This window comes from Meles meles, unplaced genomic scaffold, assembly GCF_922984935.1.
Source record: "Meles meles unplaced genomic scaffold, mMelMel3.1 paternal haplotype, whole genome shotgun sequence".
Taxonomy (NCBI): Eukaryota; Metazoa; Chordata; class Mammalia; order Carnivora; family Mustelidae; genus Meles; species Meles meles.
In genome coordinates, this window is record NW_025721228.1 from 243,891 (window position 1) to 261,387 (window position 17,497).

General features: G+C 67.5%; 11 non-coding genes across 11 annotated transcripts; all 11 read left to right on the forward strand.

The window, feature by feature from the left end:
* Nucleotides 1-443: 443 nt before the first annotated feature.
* On the forward strand, nt 444-524 carry LOC123936191. Its single transcript, XR_006817142.1, has one exon. It is a non-coding gene; the product is annotated as a small nucleolar RNA SNORD115 (small nucleolar RNA).
* A 1,584-nt stretch (nt 525-2,108) lies between these two features.
* On the forward strand, nt 2,109-2,189 carry LOC123936162. The gene has a single exon (XR_006817115.1). It is a non-coding gene; the product is annotated as a small nucleolar RNA SNORD115 (small nucleolar RNA).
* A 1,600-nt stretch (nt 2,190-3,789) lies between these two features.
* On the forward strand, nt 3,790-3,870 carry LOC123936192. The gene has a single exon (XR_006817143.1). It is a non-coding gene; the product is annotated as a small nucleolar RNA SNORD115 (small nucleolar RNA).
* A 1,584-nt stretch (nt 3,871-5,454) lies between these two features.
* On the forward strand, nt 5,455-5,535 carry LOC123936163. Its single transcript, XR_006817116.1, has one exon. It is a non-coding gene; the product is annotated as a small nucleolar RNA SNORD115 (small nucleolar RNA).
* A 1,600-nt stretch (nt 5,536-7,135) lies between these two features.
* On the forward strand, nt 7,136-7,216 carry LOC123936194. Its single transcript, XR_006817145.1, has one exon. It is a non-coding gene; the product is annotated as a small nucleolar RNA SNORD115 (small nucleolar RNA).
* Nucleotides 7,217-8,800: 1,584 nt separating this feature from the next.
* On the forward strand, nt 8,801-8,881 carry LOC123936164. The gene has a single exon (XR_006817117.1). It is a non-coding gene; the product is annotated as a small nucleolar RNA SNORD115 (small nucleolar RNA).
* A 1,600-nt stretch (nt 8,882-10,481) lies between these two features.
* Nucleotides 10,482-10,562, forward strand: LOC123936195. The gene has a single exon (XR_006817146.1). It is a non-coding gene; the product is annotated as a small nucleolar RNA SNORD115 (small nucleolar RNA).
* A 1,585-nt stretch (nt 10,563-12,147) lies between these two features.
* Nucleotides 12,148-12,228, forward strand: LOC123936165. Its single transcript, XR_006817118.1, has one exon. It is a non-coding gene; the product is annotated as a small nucleolar RNA SNORD115 (small nucleolar RNA).
* Nucleotides 12,229-13,829: 1,601 nt separating this feature from the next.
* Nucleotides 13,830-13,910, forward strand: LOC123936196. Its single transcript, XR_006817147.1, has one exon. It is a non-coding gene; the product is annotated as a small nucleolar RNA SNORD115 (small nucleolar RNA).
* Nucleotides 13,911-15,500: 1,590 nt separating this feature from the next.
* On the forward strand, nt 15,501-15,581 carry LOC123936166. Its single transcript, XR_006817119.1, has one exon. It is a non-coding gene; the product is annotated as a small nucleolar RNA SNORD115 (small nucleolar RNA).
* A 1,617-nt stretch (nt 15,582-17,198) lies between these two features.
* Nucleotides 17,199-17,281, forward strand: LOC123936136. The gene has a single exon (XR_006817090.1). It is a non-coding gene; the product is annotated as a small nucleolar RNA SNORD115 (small nucleolar RNA).
* Nucleotides 17,282-17,497: the final 216 nt, after the last annotated feature.

The window sequence follows — 17,497 nt, forward strand, 5'->3', positions numbered from 1 at the left end:
GGCCAAAGCCCTGTGGTCCATGCCATGGTCAGGGGCCGTTCTCCAGAAGGCTGGGCTCCCACAGGGACCACGGTCTCCATTGCTTTGGGATGCCCCGGAAAGGGCAGCCGGGCCCTTGGGCCCGGCTCCTTCCTGGCGGACACCTGCCATGCTTGGCTCCGAACTCTGCCGGGCCCCCAGTGGCCAGGACTCCGGGAAAGGGGGCCCTGGGCCGCACGGCAGGCGCTTCAGACCAGGACGTTTGGACAGCTGGTCTCTCCGTCTCTCCTTAGAAACCCATCCACAATCGAGAAGCTCGCCCAGATGAGCACGTCTTGCTTGGCCCCGCCCTGCCCAGAGGTCTCACGTCTCAGGACCCGGGGGCATGGACGCGGTGCGGAATGCAGCCCCGGTAAGCAGCTTCGGGGTGCCCCGAGGCCGCACGCATCGCCACCAGCTTGCTTGGGTCAGTGATGAGAACTCAAGTGGTCTCGAAGAGCGATGATGACCTAAAAATCATGCTCAATAGGATTACGCTGAGGCCCAAGACAGGCGTCTGTGCCGGGATCAGCCTCCCCCAGACCCTGGGGACCCTGGAGGTGCGCCGCAGTTGTGGGCGTGAGGCCATCGTACCCTCGGGGCTCCCCGTGCTGGCCCTGGCCTGTCTGTGCCCGTCAGGGGTCCGCTCGAGGTCGTGAGGCGTTCCGCCCGGCCTCCGGACCCAATCCACCTCGCAGGACAGCTCCCTCGGTGCCATTGCTTAGGAGACCGTTGCCCCTTGTGTCTTTCAGCGGGCCTCGGGGGCCGGAACTTGGTGCGGCGTGACCCAAGAGAGGTGAGTGGAAGACTCTGGGCCTGCAGGGAGATGCCAGGCGCCATGGGCATTGTCCGCGGAGCCCGGATCCCCGCACGGGCCCCGGCTCCAGCACTGTGCTAGGGGTGGGGGCTGTGGTGGCCCACACAGCGTGGACCTGCCCATGCACAGCCGCCCTTCAGCAATCCCACGTGCAGGGAATGGGAAAGTTGGGCCAGGTCACTGGCAACGACTGGGGGCTGGGGGCATGCCGCCGTCGTCCCACATGGACCTGAGGCCTCCTTGTACGTCCAGCTGTGTCCTGTGCGCCCGAGAAGAGAGCGGACGTGAGTCCCTTGGTGTCAGGGCCCTCTGTCCCCTTCAGCGAGTGGTTGTCGCTCGAGTCACCCCAGCCGATGGTTCTGGAGAGGGCTGGAGAGGGCAGAGCTCATGAAGAATGCAGCAGACGCCCAAGTGTAAGCAGGGCACGGGAGGCTGCTGAAGTACAGCCCTCGAATGTTTCCTCGGATTTCCCGAGTCAGCAAGGTTTCCCTGGCCCAGGGGAAGAGTGGCGAGCCCCGGGCCACAGCAGGCCATGGGGCTGAGCCGATCCTCTGAGGCCCCCAGAGGAAGCGCCGCCACAAGGGGAGAGTCAGGACCCTCCTGCAGGGCGGGCCGCGGTCTCCCGCCTTGCGCTGCTTGGTGGGAGACGGTGAGACGCGATTCCCTTTTTCGCCCTGGGCGATCAGGGCCTGGGGGCCACCGTTGGCTGCGAGTGCCAGGGCCCGGGTCCCTAGACCACCGCGGTCCCCATGTGTGGGAAGGCGTCCTTCGGGCCCTCACTTCCGGGTGCGCCACGCTTTGCTTGGGGCCCCGGCAGACATCGGGGGAGCACTGGAAATCCCTGTGCTCCAGGCCATGCTCTGGGGCCTTTCCTAGCAAGGGGAGGCTCCCACGGGGGCCCGGATCTCCGTGGATTTGGGAAGGCCAGGGATGGGCAGCGGGTCCCTTGTGTCCTGCCCCTTGCCCGCGGACCCGAGCCCTGGGTGGGTCAGCCGCCCGCCTGGACAGCACCGGCCAGGGCTTCGGGCTGGAGAGTTCTTGGCGGCATGGCACGGGCCAGCGAGCACGCCGTTCCGACGGCCGGCCTCCCCCTCCCTCCTTAGGCCCCCATCCCCAAGCGAGGATCTGGCCCTGACCACCAAGTCTTGCATCGCCCAGCCCCGCCGCCAGGTCCCATGCCTCAGGAAGCCGGGGTATGGCGCTGTCCTGAGAGCAGCCTCGGTAAGCAGCTTCTGGGTGGTAGGGGACCTCCCGCGTCGCCTCGGGCGTGCTTGGGTCAATGATGAGAACTCATATGGTCTCGAAGAGCGATGAGGACCTAAAAATCACGCTCAATAGGATTACGCTGAGGCCCAAGGCAGGGGACCGTGCCGGGGTCAGCCTCCCCCAGAGCGTCGGGGCAGTGAGGGTGCGCTGCAGGTGGCCGCGGGAGGAGAACCACCTCTCGAGGCTCTCTGCTGTGGCCCCCGGACGTCGGTGCACCTGCGGGTGCCGACGGGGTGTTCTGGCGTTCCAGCTGGTCTACCGACCCAGGCCTCTTCCCCGGACAGCTGCCCGAGAGCCAGGGCTTAGCCACCCTTGTGTCCTTGTGTCTTTCAGCGGGCCTGGCTGGCAAGGTTCTTGGCGCGTCTCCCACCAGGAGAGGTGAGCGGAAGCCTCTGGGCTCCGAGGGAGGCCCCAGACCCCTTGGCCTGGCATCGGGAAGCGGGGACCCCAGCAGGGACTCCGCAGCTGGGCCTGGGCTGGGGATGCGGGTCCTCATTGTCCGGACGGCACCGAAGTCCCCGTGAGCGTGTGCCCCTGAGCCATCCCAGGGGCAGGGATCGCGAAACGTGGGCCGGGGGGCTGACAAGGCCTGGAAAGCGCGGGCTGGCCGCCCAAGGCCCAGGTGCACCCGAGGCCTCCTGATCAATTGCGGCGTGTCCGGGGGGCCCAGAAAGGGAGTGGACGTGAGACCCGTGGTCTCGGAGGCCACTGTGCCCTTGAGCAACACCTTGTTGCTCAAGGCCCGGCCCATGGCAGGTTTCTGCGGGCTGCACTGGCCCGAGCTCCTGTCCCGTCCTGCAGACGACCAAGGCGTTTGGGGCCCCGGGAGGCCACTTCCGAAGAGCCCACGAGGATTCGTTGAGCTGGCCAGACGGCACGGTTCCACTGGGGCGGGGGGGCAGAAACTGCACGTCCCAGGCCACAGCAGCCGTTGGGGCTCAGCCTCTCACCTGAGACTCTCAAGCACCCGGGATAGGGTCGTGGTGAAGCGGCACTGCACGGGCCGAGTCAGGTCCCTCGTCCAGAGCGGCCAGCGGGCGGTGTGCCTTGCTGCCGTGGTGGAGAGTGACCTGGCTTTCCCCGCTCGGCCGTGGGGGAGCCCTGGGCCCCGGCAACCTTTGGCTTCCCGGGCAGGGGCTCAGGTCCTTGGCTCCCAGGTGGCTCCAGGAGAGGGTGGGCGGCGTCCTGGCCAAACCTCCCGGGCCGCCGCTCTTGGCTCGCCACTCCGGGAGACAGCGGGGACCCGGCCAAAGCCCTGTGGTCCATGCCATGGTCAGGGGCCGTTCTCCAGAAGGCTGGGCTCCCACAGGGACCACGGTCTCCATTGCTTTGGGATGCCCCGGAAAGGGCAGCCGGGCCCTTGGGCCCGGCTCCTTCCTGGCGGACACCTGCCATGCTTGGCTCCGAACTCTGCCGGGCCCCCAGTGGCCAGGACTCCGGGAAAGGGGGCCCTGGGCCGCACGGCAGGCGCTTCAGACCAGGACGTTTGGACAGCTGGTCTCTCCGTCTCTCCTTAGAAACCCATCCACAATCGAGAAGCTCGCCCAGATGAGCACGTCTTGCTTGGCCCCGCCCTGCCCAGAGGTCTCACGTCTCAGGACCCGGGGGCATGGACGCGGTGCGGAATGCAGCCCCGGTAAGCAGCTTCGGGGTGCCCCGAGGCCGCACGCATCGCCACCAGCTTGCTTGGGTCAGTGATGAGAACTCAAGTGGTCTCGAAGAGCGATGATGACCTAAAAATCATGCTCAATAGGATTACGCTGAGGCCCAAGACAGGCGTCTGTGCCGGGATCAGCCTCCCCCAGACCCTGGGGACCCTGGAGGTGCGCCGCAGTTGTGGGCGTGAGGCCATCGTACCCTCGGGGCTCCCCGTGCTGGCCCTGGCCTGTCTGTGCCCGTCAGGGGTCCGCTCGAGGTCGTGAGGCGTTCCGCCCGGCCTCCGGACCCAATCCACCTCGCAGGACAGCTCCCTCGGTGCCATTGCTTAGGAGACCGTTGCCCCTTGTGTCTTTCAGCGGGCCTCGGGGGCCGGAACTTGGTGCGGCGTGACCCAAGAGAGGTGAGTGGAAGACTCTGGGCCTGCAGGGAGATGCCAGGCGCCATGGGCATTGTCCGCGGAGCCCGGATCCCCGCACGGGCCCCGGCTCCAGCACTGTGCTAGGGATGGGGGCTGTGGTGGCCCACACAGCGTTGACCTGCCCATGCACAGCCGCCCTTCAGCAATCCCACGTGCAGGGAATGGGAAAGTTGGGCCAGGTCACTGGCAACGACTGGGGGCTGGGGGCATGCCGCCGTCGTCCCACATGGACCTGAGGCCTCCTTGTACGTCCAGCTGTGTCCTGTGCGCCCGAGAAGAGAGCGGACGTGAGTCCCTTGGTGTCAGGGCCCTCTGTCCCCTTCAGCGAGTGGTTGTCGCTCGAGTCACCCCAGCCGATGGTTCTGGAGAGGGCTGGAGAGGGCAGAGCTCATGAAGAATGCAGCAGACGCCCAAGTGTAAGCAGGGCACGGGAGGCTGCTGAAGTACAGCCCTCGAATGTTTCCTCGGATTTCCCGAGTCAGCAAGGTTTCCCTGGCCCAGGGGAAGAGTGGCGAGCCCCGGGCCACAGCAGGCCATGGGGCTGAGCCGGTCCTCTGAGGCCCCCAGAGGAAGCGCCGCCACAAGGGGAGAGTCAGGACCCTCCTGCAGGGCGGGCCGCGGTCTCCCGCCTTGCGCTGCTTGGTGGGAGACGGTGAGACGCGATTCCCTTTTTCGCCCTGGGCGATCAGGGCCTGGGGGCCACCGTTGGCTGCGAGTGCCAGGGCCCGGGTCCCTAGACCACCGCGGTCCCCATGTGTGGGAAGGCGTCCTTCGGGCCCTCACTTCCGGGTGCGCCACGCTTTGCTTGGGGCCCCGGCAGACATCGGGGGAGCACTGGAAATCCCTGTGCTCCAGGCCATGCTCTGGGGCCTTTCCTAGCAAGGGGAGGCTCCCACGGGGGCCCGGATCTCCGTGGATTTGGGAAGGCCAGGGATGGGCAGCGGGTCCCTTGTGTCCTGCCCCTTGCCCGCGGACCCGAGCCCTGGGTGGGTCAGCCGCCCGCCTGGACAGCACCGGCCAGGGCTTCGGGCTGGAGAGTTCTTGGCGGCATGGCACGGGCCAGCGAGCACGCCGTTCCGACGGCCGGCCTCCCCCTCCCTCCTTAGGCCCCCATCCCCAAGCGAGGATCTGGCCCTGACCACCAAGTCTTGCATCGCCCAGCCCCGCCGCCAGGTCCCATGCCTCAGGAAGCCGGGGTATGGCGCTGTCCTGAGAGCAGCCTCGGTAAGCAGCTTCTGGGTGGTAGGGGACCTCCCGCGTCGCCTCGGGCGTGCTTGGGTCAATGATGAGAACTCATATGGTCTCGAAGAGCGATGAGGACCTAAAAATCACGCTCAATAGGATTACGCTGAGGCCCAAGGCAGGGGACCGTGCCGGGGTCAGCCTCCCCCAGAGCGTCGGGGCAGTGAGGGTGCGCTGCAGGTGGCCGCGGGAGGAGAACCACCTCTCGAGGCTCTCTGCTGTGGCCCCCGGACGTCGGTGCACCTGCGGGTGCCGACGGGGTGTTCTGGCGTTCCAGCTGGTCTACCGACCCAGGCCTCTTCCCCGGACAGCTGCCCGAGAGCCAGGGCTTAGCCACCCTTGTGTCCTTGTGTCTTTCAGCGGGCCTGGCTGGCAAGGTTCTTGGCGCGTCTCCCACCAGGAGAGGTGAGCGGAAGCCTCTGGGCTCCGAGGGAGGCCCCAGACCCCTTGGCCTGGCATCGGGAAGCGGGGACCCCAGCAGGGACTCCGCAGCTGGGCCTGGGCTGGGGATGCGGGTCCTCATTGTCCGGACGGCACCGAAGTCCCCGTGAGCGTGTGCCCCTGAGCCATCCCAGGGGCAGGGATCGCGAAACGTGGGCCGGGGGGCTGACAAGGCCTGGAAAGCGCGGGCTGGCCGCCCAAGGCCCAGGTGCACCCGAGGCCTCCTGATCAATTGCGGCGTGTCCGGGGGGCCCAGAAAGGGAGTGGACGTGAGACCCGTGGTCTCGGAGGCCACTGTGCCCTTGAGCAACACCTTGTTGCTCAAGGCCCGGCCCATGGCAGGTTTCTGCGGGCTGCACTGGCCCGAGCTCCTGTCCCGTCCTGCAGACGACCAAGGCGTTTGGGGCCCCGGGAGGCCACTTCCGAAGAGCCCACGAGGATTCGTTGAGCTGGCCAGACGGCACGGTTCCACTGGGGCGGGGGGGCAGAAACTGCACGTCCCAGGCCACAGCAGCCGTTGGGGCTCAGCCTCTCACCTGAGACTCTCAAGCACCCGGGATAGGGTCGTGGTGAAGCGGCACTGCACGGGCCGAGTCAGGTCCCTCGTCCAGAGCGGCCAGCGGGCGGTGTGCCTTGCTGCCGTGGTGGAGAGTGACCTGGCTTTCCCCGCTCGGCCGTGGGGGAGCCCTGGGCCCCGGCAACCTTTGGCTTCCCGGGCAGGGGCTCAGGTCCTTGGCTCCCAGGTGGCTCCAGGAGAGGGTGGGCGGCGTCCTGGCCAAACCTCCCGGGCCGCCGCTCTTGGCTCGCCACTCCGGGAGACAGCGGGGACCCGGCCAAAGCCCTGTGGTCCATGCCATGGTCAGGGGCCGTTCTCCAGAAGGCTGGGCTCCCACAGGGACCACGGTCTCCATTGCTTTGGGATGCCCCGGAAAGGGCAGCCGGGCCCTTGGGCCCGGCTCCTTCCTGGCGGACACCTGCCATGCTTGGCTCCGAACTCTGCCGGGCCCCCAGTGGCCAGGACTCCGGGAAAGGGGGCCCTGGGCCGCACGGCAGGCGCTTCAGACCAGGACGTTTGGACAGCTGGTCTCTCCGTCTCTCCTTAGAAACCCATCCACAATCGAGAAGCTCGCCCAGATGAGCACGTCTTGCTTGGCCCCGCCCTGCCCAGAGGTCTCACGTCTCAGGACCCGGGGGCATGGACGCGGTGCGGAATGCAGCCCCGGTAAGCAGCTTCGGGGTGCCCCGAGGCCGCACGCATCGCCACCAGCTTGCTTGGGTCAGTGATGAGAACTCAAGTGGTCTCGAAGAGCGATGATGACCTAAAAATCATGCTCAATAGGATTACGCTGAGGCCCAAGACAGGCGTCTGTGCCGGGATCAGCCTCCCCCAGACCCTGGGGACCCTGGAGGTGCGCCGCAGTTGTGGGCGTGAGGCCATCGTACCCTCGGGGCTCCCCGTGCTGGCCCTGGCCTGTCTGTGCCCGTCAGGGGTCCGCTCGAGGTCGTGAGGCGTTCCGCCCGGCCTCCGGACCCAATCCACCTCGCAGGACAGCTCCCTCGGTGCCATTGCTTAGGAGACCGTTGCCCCTTGTGTCTTTCAGCGGGCCTCGGGGGCCGGAACTTGGTGCGGCGTGACCCAAGAGAGGTGAGTGGAAGACTCTGGGCCTGCAGGGAGATGCCAGGCGCCATGGGCATTGTCCGCGGAGCCCGGATCCCCGCACGGGCCCCGGCTCCAGCACTGTGCTAGGGATGGGGGCTGTGGTGGCCCACACAGCGTGGACCTGCCCATGCACAGCCGCCCTTCAGCAATCCCACGTGCAGGGAATGGGAAAGTTGGGCCAGGTCACTGGCAACGACTGGGGGCTGGGGGCATGCCGCCGTCGTCCCACATGGACCTGAGGCCTCCTTGTACGTCCAGCTGTGTCCTGTGCGCCCGAGAAGAGAGCGGACGTGAGTCCCTTGGTGTCAGGGCCCTCTGTCCCCTTCAGCGAGTGGTTGTCGCTCGAGTCACCCCAGCCGATGGTTCTGGAGAGGGCTGGAGAGGGCAGAGCTCATGAAGAATGCAGCAGACGCCCAAGTGTAAGCAGGGCACGGGAGGCTGCTGAAGTACAGCCCTCGAATGTTTCCTCGGATTTCCCGAGTCAGCAAGGTTTCCCTGGCCCAGGGGAAGAGTGGCGAGCCCCGGGCCACAGCAGGCCATGGGGCTGAGCCGGTCCTCTGAGGCCCCCAGAGGAAGCGCCGCCACAAGGGGAGAGTCAGGACCCTCCTGCAGGGCGGGCCGCGGTCTCCCGCCTTGCGCTGCTTGGTGGGAGACGGTGAGACGCGATTCCCTTTTTCGCCCTGGGCGATCAGGGCCTGGGGGCCACCGCTGGCTGCGAGTGCCAGGGCCCGGGTCCCTAGACCACCGCGGTCCCCATGTGTGGGAAGGCGTCCTTCGGGCCCTCACTTCCGGGTGCGCCACGCTTTGCTTGGGGCCCCGGCAGACATCGGGGGAGCACTGGAAATCCCTGTGCTCCAGGCCATGCTCTGGGGCCTTTCCTAGCAAGGGGAGGCTCCCACGGGGGCCCGGATCTCCGTGGATTTGGGAAGGCCAGGGATGGGCAGCGGGTCCCTTGTGTCCTGCCCCTTGCCCGCGGACCCGAGCCCTGGGTGGGTCAGCCGCCCGCCTGGACAGCACCGGCCAGGGCTTCGGGCTGGAGAGTTCTTGGCGGCATGGCACGGGCCAGCGAGCACGCCGTTCCGACGGCCGGCCTCCCCCTCCCTCCTTAGGCCCCCATCCCCAAGCGAGGATCTGGCCCTGACCACCAAGTCTTGCATCGCCCAGCCCCGCCGCCCGGTCCCATGCCTCAGGAAGCCGGGGTATGGCGCTGTCCTGAGAGCAGCCTCGGTAAGCAGCTTCTGGGTGGTAGGGGACCTCCCGCGTCGCCTCGGGCGTGCTTGGGTCAATGATGAGAACTCATATGGTCTCGAAGAGCGATGAGGACCTAAAAATCACGCTCAATAGGATTACGCTGAGGCCCAAGGCAGGGGACCGTGCCGGGGTCAGCCTCCCCCAGAGCGTCGGGGCAGTGAGGGTGCGCTGCAGGTGGCCGCGGGAGGAGAACCACCTCTCGAGGCTCTCTGCTGTGGCCCCCGGACGTCGGTGCACCTGCGGGTGCCGACGGGGTGTTCTGGCGTTCCAGCTGGTCTACCGACCCAGGCCTCTTCCCCGGACAGCTGCCCGAGAGCCAGGGCTTAGCCACCCTTGTGTCCTTGTGTCTTTCAGCGGGCCTGGCTGGCAAGGTTCTTGGCGCGTCTCCCACCAGGAGAGGTGAGCGGAAGCCTCTGGGCTCCGAGGGAGGCCCCAGACCCCTTGGCCTGGCATCGGGAAGCGGGGACCCCAGCAGGGACTCCGCAGCTGGGCCTGGGCTGGGGATGCGGGTCCTCATTGTCCGGACGGCACCGAAGTCCCCGTGAGCGTGTGCCCCTGAGCCATCCCAGGGGCAGGGATCGCGAAACGTGGGCCGGGGGGCTGACAAGGCCTGGAAAGCGCGGGCTGGCCGCCCAAGGCCCAGGTGCACCCGAGGCCTCCTGATCAATTGCGGCGTGTCCGGGGGGCCCAGAAAGGGAGTGGACGTGAGACCCGTGGTCTCGGAGGCCACTGTGCCCTTGAGCAACACCTTGTTGCTCAAGGCCCGGCCCATGGCAGGTTTCTGCGGGCTGCACTGGCCCGAGCTCCTGTCCCGTCCTGCAGACGACCAAGGCGTTTGGGGCCCCGGGAGGCCACTTCCGAAGAGCCCACGAGGATTCGTTGAGCTGGCCAGACGGCACGGTTCCACTGGGGCGGGGGGGCAGAAACTGCACGTCCCAGGCCACAGCAGCCGTTGGGGCTCAGCCTCTCACCTGAGACTCTCAAGCACCCGGGATAGGGTCGTGGTGAAGCGGCACTGCACGGGCCGAGTCAGGTCCCTCGTCCAGAGCGGCCAGCGGGCGGTGTGCCTTGCTGCCGTGGTGGAGAGTGACCTGGCTTTCCCCGCTCGGCCGTGGGGGAGCCCTGGGCCCCGGCAACCTTTGGCTTCCCGGGCAGGGGCTCAGGTCCTTGGCTCCCAGGTGGCTCCAGGAGAGGGTGGGCGGCGTCCTGGCCAAACCTCCCGGGCCGCCGCTCTTGGCTCGCCACTCCGGGAGACAGCGGGGACCCGGCCAAAGCCCTGTGGTCCATGCCATGGTCAGGGGCCGTTCTCCAGAAGGCTGGGCTCCCACAGGGACCACGGTCTCCATTGCTTTGGGATGCCCCGGAAAGGGCAGCCGGGCCCTTGGGCCCGGCTCCTTCCTGGCGGACACCTGCCATGCTTGGCTCCGAACTCTGCCGGGCCCCCAGTGGCCAGGACTCCGGGAAAGGGGGCCCTGGGCCGCACGGCAGGCGCTTCAGACCAGGACGTTTGGACAGCTGGTCTCTCCGTCTCTCCTTAGAAACCCATCCACAATCGAGAAGCTCGCCCAGATGAGCACGTCTTGCTTGGCCCCGCCCTGCCCAGAGGTCTCACGTCTCAGGACCCGGGGGCATGGACGCGGTGCGGAATGCAGCCCCGGTAAGCAGCTTCGGGGTGCCCCGAGGCCGCACGCATCGCCACCAGCTTGCTTGGGTCAGTGATGAGAACTCAAGTGGTCTCGAAGAGCGATGATGACCTAAAAATCATGCTCAATAGGATTACGCTGAGGCCCAAGACAGGCGTCTGTGCCGGGATCAGCCTCCCCCAGACCCTGGGGACCCTGGAGGTGCGCCGCAGTTGTGGGCGTGAGGCCATCGTACCCTCGGGGCTCCCCGTGCTGGCCCTGGCCTGTCTGTGCCCGTCAGGGGTCCGCTCGAGGTCGTGAGGCGTTCCGCCCGGCCTCCGGACCCAATCCACCTCGCAGGACAGCTCCCTCGGTGCCATTGCTTAGGAGACCGTTGCCCCTTGTGTCTTTCAGCGGGCCTCGGGGGCCGGAACTTGGTGCGGCGTGACCCAAGAGAGGTGAGTGGAAGACTCTGGGCCTGCAGGGAGATGCCAGGCGCCATGGGCATTGTCCGCGGAGCCCGGATCCCCGCACGGGCCCCGGCTCCAGCACTGTGCTAGGGATGGGGGCTGTGGTGGCCCACACAGCGTGGACCTGCCCATGCACAGCCGCCCTTCAGCAATCCCACGTGCAGGGAATGGGAAAGTTGGGCCAGGTCACTGGCAACGACTGGGGGCTGGGGGCATGCCGCCGTCGTCCCACATGGACCTGAGGCCTCCTTGTACGTCCAGCTGTGTCCTGTGCGCCCGAGAAGAGAGCGGACGTGAGTCCCTTGGTGTCAGGGCCCTCTGTCCCCTTCAGCGAGTGGTTGTCGCTCGAGTCACCCCAGCCGATGGTTCTGGAGAGGGCTGGAGAGGGCAGAGCTCATGAAGAATGCAGCAGACGCCCAAGTGTAAGCAGGGCACGGGAGGCTGCTGAAGTACAGCCCTCGAATGTTTCCTCGGATTTCCCGAGTCAGCAAGGTTTCCCTGGCCCAGGGGAAGAGTGGCGAGCCCCGGGCCACAGCAGGCCATGGGGCTGAGCCGGTCCTCTGAGGCCCCCAGAGGAAGCGCCGCCACAAGGGGAGAGTCAGGACCCTCCTGCAGGGCGGGCCGCGGTCTCCCGCCTTGCGCTGCTTGGTGGGAGACGGTGAGACGCGATTCCCTTTTTCGCCCTGGGCGATCAGGGCCTGGGGGCCACCGTTGGCTGCGAGTGCCAGGGCCCGGGTCCCTAGACCACCGCGGTCCCCATGTGTGGGAAGGCGTCCTTCGGGCCCTCACTTCCGGGTGCGCCACGCTTTGCTTGGGGCCCCGGCAGACATCGGGGGAGCACTGGAAATCCCTGTGCTCCAGGCCATGCTCTGGGGCCTTTCCTAGCAAGGGGAGGCTCCCACGGGGGCCCGGATCTCCGTGGATTTGGGAAGGCCAGGGATGGGCAGCGGGTCCCTTGTGTCCTGCCCCTTGCCCGCGGACCCGAGCCCTGGGTGGGTCAGCCGCCCGCCTGGACAGCACCGGCCAGGGCTTCGGGCTGGAGAGTTCTTGGCGGCATGGCACGGGCCAGCGAGCACGCCGTTCCGACGGCCGGCCTCCCCCCTCCCTCCTTAGGCCCCCATCCCCAAGCGAGGATCTGGCCCTGACCACCAAGTCTTGCATCGCCCAGCCCCGCCGCCAGGTCCCATGCCTCAGGAAGCCGGGGTATGGCGCTGTCCTGAGAGCAGCCTCGGTAAGCAGCTTCTGGGTGGTAGGGGACCTCCCGCGTCGCCTCGGGCGTGCTTGGGTCAATGATGAGAACTCATATGGTCTCGAAGAGCGATGAGGACCTAAAAATCACGCTCAATAGGATTACGCTGAGGCCCAAGGCAGGGGACCGTGCCGGGGTCAGCCTCCCCCAGAGCGTCGGGGCAGTGAGGGTGCGCTGCAGGTGGCCGCGGGAGGAGAACCACCTCTCGAGGCTCTCTGCTGTGGCCCCCGGACGTCGGTGCACCTGCGGGTGCCGACGGGGTGTTCTGGCGTTCCAGCTGGTCTACCGACCCAGGCCTCTTCCCCGGACAGCTGCCCGAGAGCCAGGGCTTAGCCACCCTTGTGTCCTTGTGTCTTTCAGCGGGCCTGGCTGGCAAGGTTCTTGGCGCGTCTCCCACCAGGAGAGGTGAGCGGAAGCCTCTGGGCTCCGAGGGAGGCCCCAGACCCCTTGGCCTGGCATCGGGAAGCGGGGACCCCAGCAGGGACTCCGCAGCTGGGCCTGGGCTGGGGATGCGGGTCCTCATTGTCCGGACGGCACCGAAGTCCCCGTGAGCGTGTGCCCCTGAGCCATCCCAGGGGCAGGGATCGCGAAACGTGGGCCGGGGGGCTGACAAGGCCTGGAAAGCGCGGGCTGGCCGCCCAAGGCCCAGGTGCACCCGAGGCCTCCTGATCAATTGCGGCGTGTCCGGGGGGCCCAGAAAGGGAGTGGACGTGAGACCCGTGGTCTCGGAGGCCACTGTGCCCTTGAGCAACACCTTGTTGCTCAAGGCCCGGCCCATGGCAGGTTTCTGCGGGCTGCACTGGCCCGAGCTCCTGTCCCGTCCTGCAGACGACCAAGGCGTTTGGGGGCCCCGGGAGGCCACTTCCGAAGAGCCCACGAGGATTCGTTGAGCTGGCCAGACGGCACGGTTCCACTGGGGCGGGGGGGCAGAAACTGCACGTCCCAGGCCACAGCAGCCGTTGGGGCTCAGCCTCTCACCTGAGACTCTCAAGCACCCGGGATAGGGTCGTGGTGAAGCGGCACTGCACGGGCCGAGTCAGGTCCCTCGTCCAGAGCGGCCAGCGGGCGGTGTGCCTTGCTGCCGTGGTGGAGAGTGACCTGGCTTTCCCCGCTCGGCCGTGGGGGAGCCCTGGGCCCCGGCAACCTTTGGCTTCCCGGGCAGGGGCTCAGGTCCTTGGCTCCCAGGTGGCTCCAGGAGAGGGTGGGCGGCGTCCTGGCCAAACCTCCCGGGCCGCCGCTCTTGGCTCGCCACTCCGGGAGACAGCGGGGACCCGGCCAAAGCCCTGTGGTCCATGCCATGGTCAGGGGCCGTTCTCCAGAAGGCTGGGCTCCCACAGGGACCACGGTCTCCATTGCTTTGGGATGCCCCGGAAAGGGCAGCCGGGCCCTTGGGCCCGGCTCCTTCCTGGCGGACACCTGCCATGCTTGGCTCCGAACTCTGCCGGGCCCCCAGTGGCCAGGACTCCGGGAAAGGGGGCCCTGGGCCGCACGGCAGGCGCTTCAGACCAGGACGTTTGGACAGCTGGTCTCTCCGTCTCTCCTTAGAAACCCATCCACAATCGAGAAGCTCGCCCAGATGAGCACGTCTTGCTTGGCCCCGCCCTGCCCAGAGGTCTCACGTCTCAGGACCCGGGGGCATGGACGCGGTGCGGAATGCAGCCCCGGTAAGCAGCTTCGGGGTGCCCCGAGGCCGCACGCATCGCCACCAGCTTGCTTGGGTCAGTGATGAGAACTCAAGTGGTCTCGAAGAGCGATGATGACCTAAAAATCATGCTCAATAGGATTACGCTGAGGCCCAAGACAGGCGTCTGTGCCGGGATCAGCCTCCCCCAGACCCTGGGGACCCTGGAGGTGCGCCGCAGTTGTGGGCGTGAGGCCATCGTACCCTCGGGGCTCCCCGTGCTGGCCCTGGCCTGTCTGTGCCCGTCAGGGGTCCGCTCGAGGTCGTGAGGCGTTCCGCCCGGCCTCCGGACCCAATCCACCTCGCAGGACAGCTCCCTCGGTGCCATTGCTTAGGAGACCGTTGCCCCTTGTGTCTTTCAGCGGGCCTCGGGGGCCGGAACTTGGTGCGGCGTGACCCAAGAGAGGTGAGTGGAAGACTCTGGGCCTGCAGGGAGATGCCAGGCGCCATGGGCATTGTCCGCGGAGCCCGGATCCCCGCACGGGCCCCGGCTCCAGCACTGTGCTAGGGATGGGGGGCTGTGGTGGCCCACACAGCGTTGACCTGCCCATGCACAGCCGCCCTTCAGCAATCCCACGTGCAGGGAATGGGAAAGTTGGGCCAGGTCACTGGCAACGACTGGGGGCTGGGGGCATGCCGCCGTCGTCCCACATGGACCTGAGGCCTCCTTGTACGTCCAGCTGTGTCCTGTGCGCCCGAGAAGAGAGCGGACGTGAGTCCCTTGGTGTCAGGGCCCTCTGTCCCCTTCAGCGAGTGGTTGTCGCTCGAGTCACCCCAGCCGATGGTTCTGGAGAGGGCTGGAGAGGGCAGAGCTCATGAAGAATGCAGCAGACGCCCAAGTGTAAGCAGGGCACGGGAGGCTGCTGAAGTACAGCCCTCGAATGTTTCCTCGGATTTCCCGAGGTCAGCAAGGTTTCCCTGGCCCAGGGGAAGAGTGGCGAGCCCCGGGCCACAGCAGGCCATGGGGCTGAGCCGGTCCTCTGAGGCCCCCAGAGGAAGCGCCGCCACAAGGGGAGAGTCAGGACCCTCCTGCAGGGCGGGCCGCGGTCTCCCGCCTTGCGCTGCTTGGTGGGAGACGGTGAGACGCGATTCCCTTTTTCGCCCTGGGCGATCAGGGCCTGGGGGCCACCGTTGGCTGCGAGTGCCAGGGCCCGGGTCCCTAGACCACCGCGGGTCCCCATGTGTGGGAAGGCGTCCTTCGGGCCCTCACTTCCGGGTGCGCCACGCTTTGCTTGGGGCCCCGGCAGACATCGGGGGGAGCACTGGAAATCCCTGTGCTCCAGGCCATGCTCTGGGGCCTTTCCTAGCAAGGGGAGGCTCCCACGGGGGCCCGGATCTCCGTGGATTTGGGGAAGGCCAGGGATGGGCAGCGGGTCCCTTGTGTCCTGCCCCTTGCCCGCGGACCCGAGCCCTGGGTGGGTCAGCCGCCCCGCCTGGACAGCACCGGCCAGGGCTTCGGGCTGGAGAGTTCTTGGCGGCATGGCACGGGCCAGCGAGCACGCCGTTCCGACGGCCGGCCTCCCCCTCCCTCCTTAGGCCCCCATCCCCAAGCGAGGATCTGGCCCTGACCACCAAGTCTTGCATCGCCCAGCCCCGCCGCCAGGTCCCATGCCTCAGGAAGCCGGGGTATGGCGCTGTCCTGAGAGCAGCCTCGGTAAGCAGCTTCTGGGTGGTAGGGGGACCTCCCGCGTCGCCTCGGCGTGCTTGGGTCAATGATGAGAACTCATATGGTCTCGAAGAGCGATGAGGACCTAAAAATCACGCTCAATAGGATTACGCTGAGGCCCAAGGCAGGGGACCGTGCCGGGGTCAGCCTCCCCCAGAGCGTCGGGGCAGTGAGGGTGCGCTGCAGGTGGCCGCGGGAGGAGAACCACCTCTCGAGGCCTCTCTGCTGTGGGCCCCCGGACGTCGGTGCACCCTGCGGGTGCCGACGGGGTGTTCTGGCGTTCCAGCTGGTCTACCGACCCAGGCCTCTTCCCCGGACAGCTGCCCGAGAGCCAGGGCTTAGCCACCCTTGTGTCCTTGTGTCTTTCAGCGGGCCTGGCTGGCAAGGTTCTTGGCGCGTCTCCCACCAGGAGAGGTGAGCGGAAGCCTCTGGGCTCCGAGGGAGGCCCCAGACCCCTTGGCCTGGCATCGGGAAGCGGGGACCCCCAGCAGGGGACTCCGCAGCTGGGCCTGGGCTGGGGATGCGGGTCCTCATTGTCCGGACGGCACCGAAGTCCCCGTGAGCGTGTGCCCCTGAGCCATCCCAGGGGGCAGGGATCGCGAAACGTGGGCCGGGGGGCTGACAAGGCCTGGAAAGCGCGGGCTGGCCGCCCAAGGCCCAGGTGCACCCGAGGCCTCCTGATCAATTGCGGCGTGTCGGGGGGCCCAGAAAGGGGAGTGGACGTGAGACCCGTGGTCTCGGAGGCCCACTGTGCCCCTTGAGCAACACCTTGTTGCTCAAGGCCCGGCCCATGGCAGGTTTCTGCGGGCTGCACTGGCCCGAGCTCCTGTCCCGTCCTGCAGACGACCAAGGCGTTTGGGGCCCCGGGAGGCCACTTCCGAAGAGCCCACGAGGATTCGTTGAGCTGGCCAGACGGCACGGTTCCACTGGGGCGGGGGGGCAGAAACTGCACGTCCCAGGCCACAGCAGCCGTTTGGGGCTCAGCCTCTCACCTGAGACTCTCAAGCACCCGGGATAGGGTCGTGGTGAAGCGGCACTGCACGGGCCGAGTCAGGTCCCTCGTCCAGAGCGGCCAGCGGGCGGTGTGCCTTGCTGCCGTGGTTGGAGAGTGACCTGGCTTTCCCCGCTCGGCCGTGGGGGAGCCCTGGGCCCCGGCAACCTTTGGCTTCCCGGGCAGGGGCTCAGGTCCTTGGCTCCCAGGTGGCTCCAGGAGAGGGTGGGCGGCGTCCTGGCCAAACCTCCCGGGCCGCCGCTCTTGGCTCGCCACTCCGGGAGACAGCGGGGGGACCCGGCCAAAGCCCTGTGGTCCATGCCAATGGTCAGGGGCCGTTCTCCAGAAGGCTGGGCTCCCACAGGGACCACGGTCTCCATTGCTTTGGGGATGCCCCGGAAAGGGCAGCCGGGCCCTTGGGCCCGGCTCCTTCCTGGCGGACACCTGCCATGCTTGGCTCCGAACTCTGCCGGGCCCCCAGTGGCCAGGACTCCGGGAAAGGGGGCCCTGGGCCGCACGGCAGGCGCTTCAGACCAGGACGTTTTGGACAGCTGGTCTCTCCGTCTCTCCTTAGAAACCCATCCACAATCGAGAAGCTCGCCCAGATGAGCACGTCTTGCTTGGCCCCGCCCTGCCCAGAGGTCTCACGTCTCAGGACCCCGGGGGCATGGACGCGGTGCGGGAATGCAGCCCCGGTAAGCAGCTTCGGGGTGCCCCGAGGCCGCACGCATCGCCACCAGCTTGCTTGGGTCAGTGATGAGAACTCAAGTGGTCTCGAAGAGCGATGATGACCTAAAAAATCATGCTCAATAGGATTACGCTGAGGGCCCAAGACAGGCGTCTGTGCCGGGGATCAGCCTCCCCCAGACCCTGGGGACCCTGGAGGTGCGCCGCAGTTGTGGGCGTGAGGCCATCGTACCCTCGGGGCTCCCCGTGCTGGCCCTGGCCTGTCTGTTGCCCGTCAGGGGTCCCGCTCGAGGTCGTGAGGCGTTCCGCCCGGCCTCCGGACCCAATCCACCTCGCAGGACAGCTCCCTCGGTGCCATT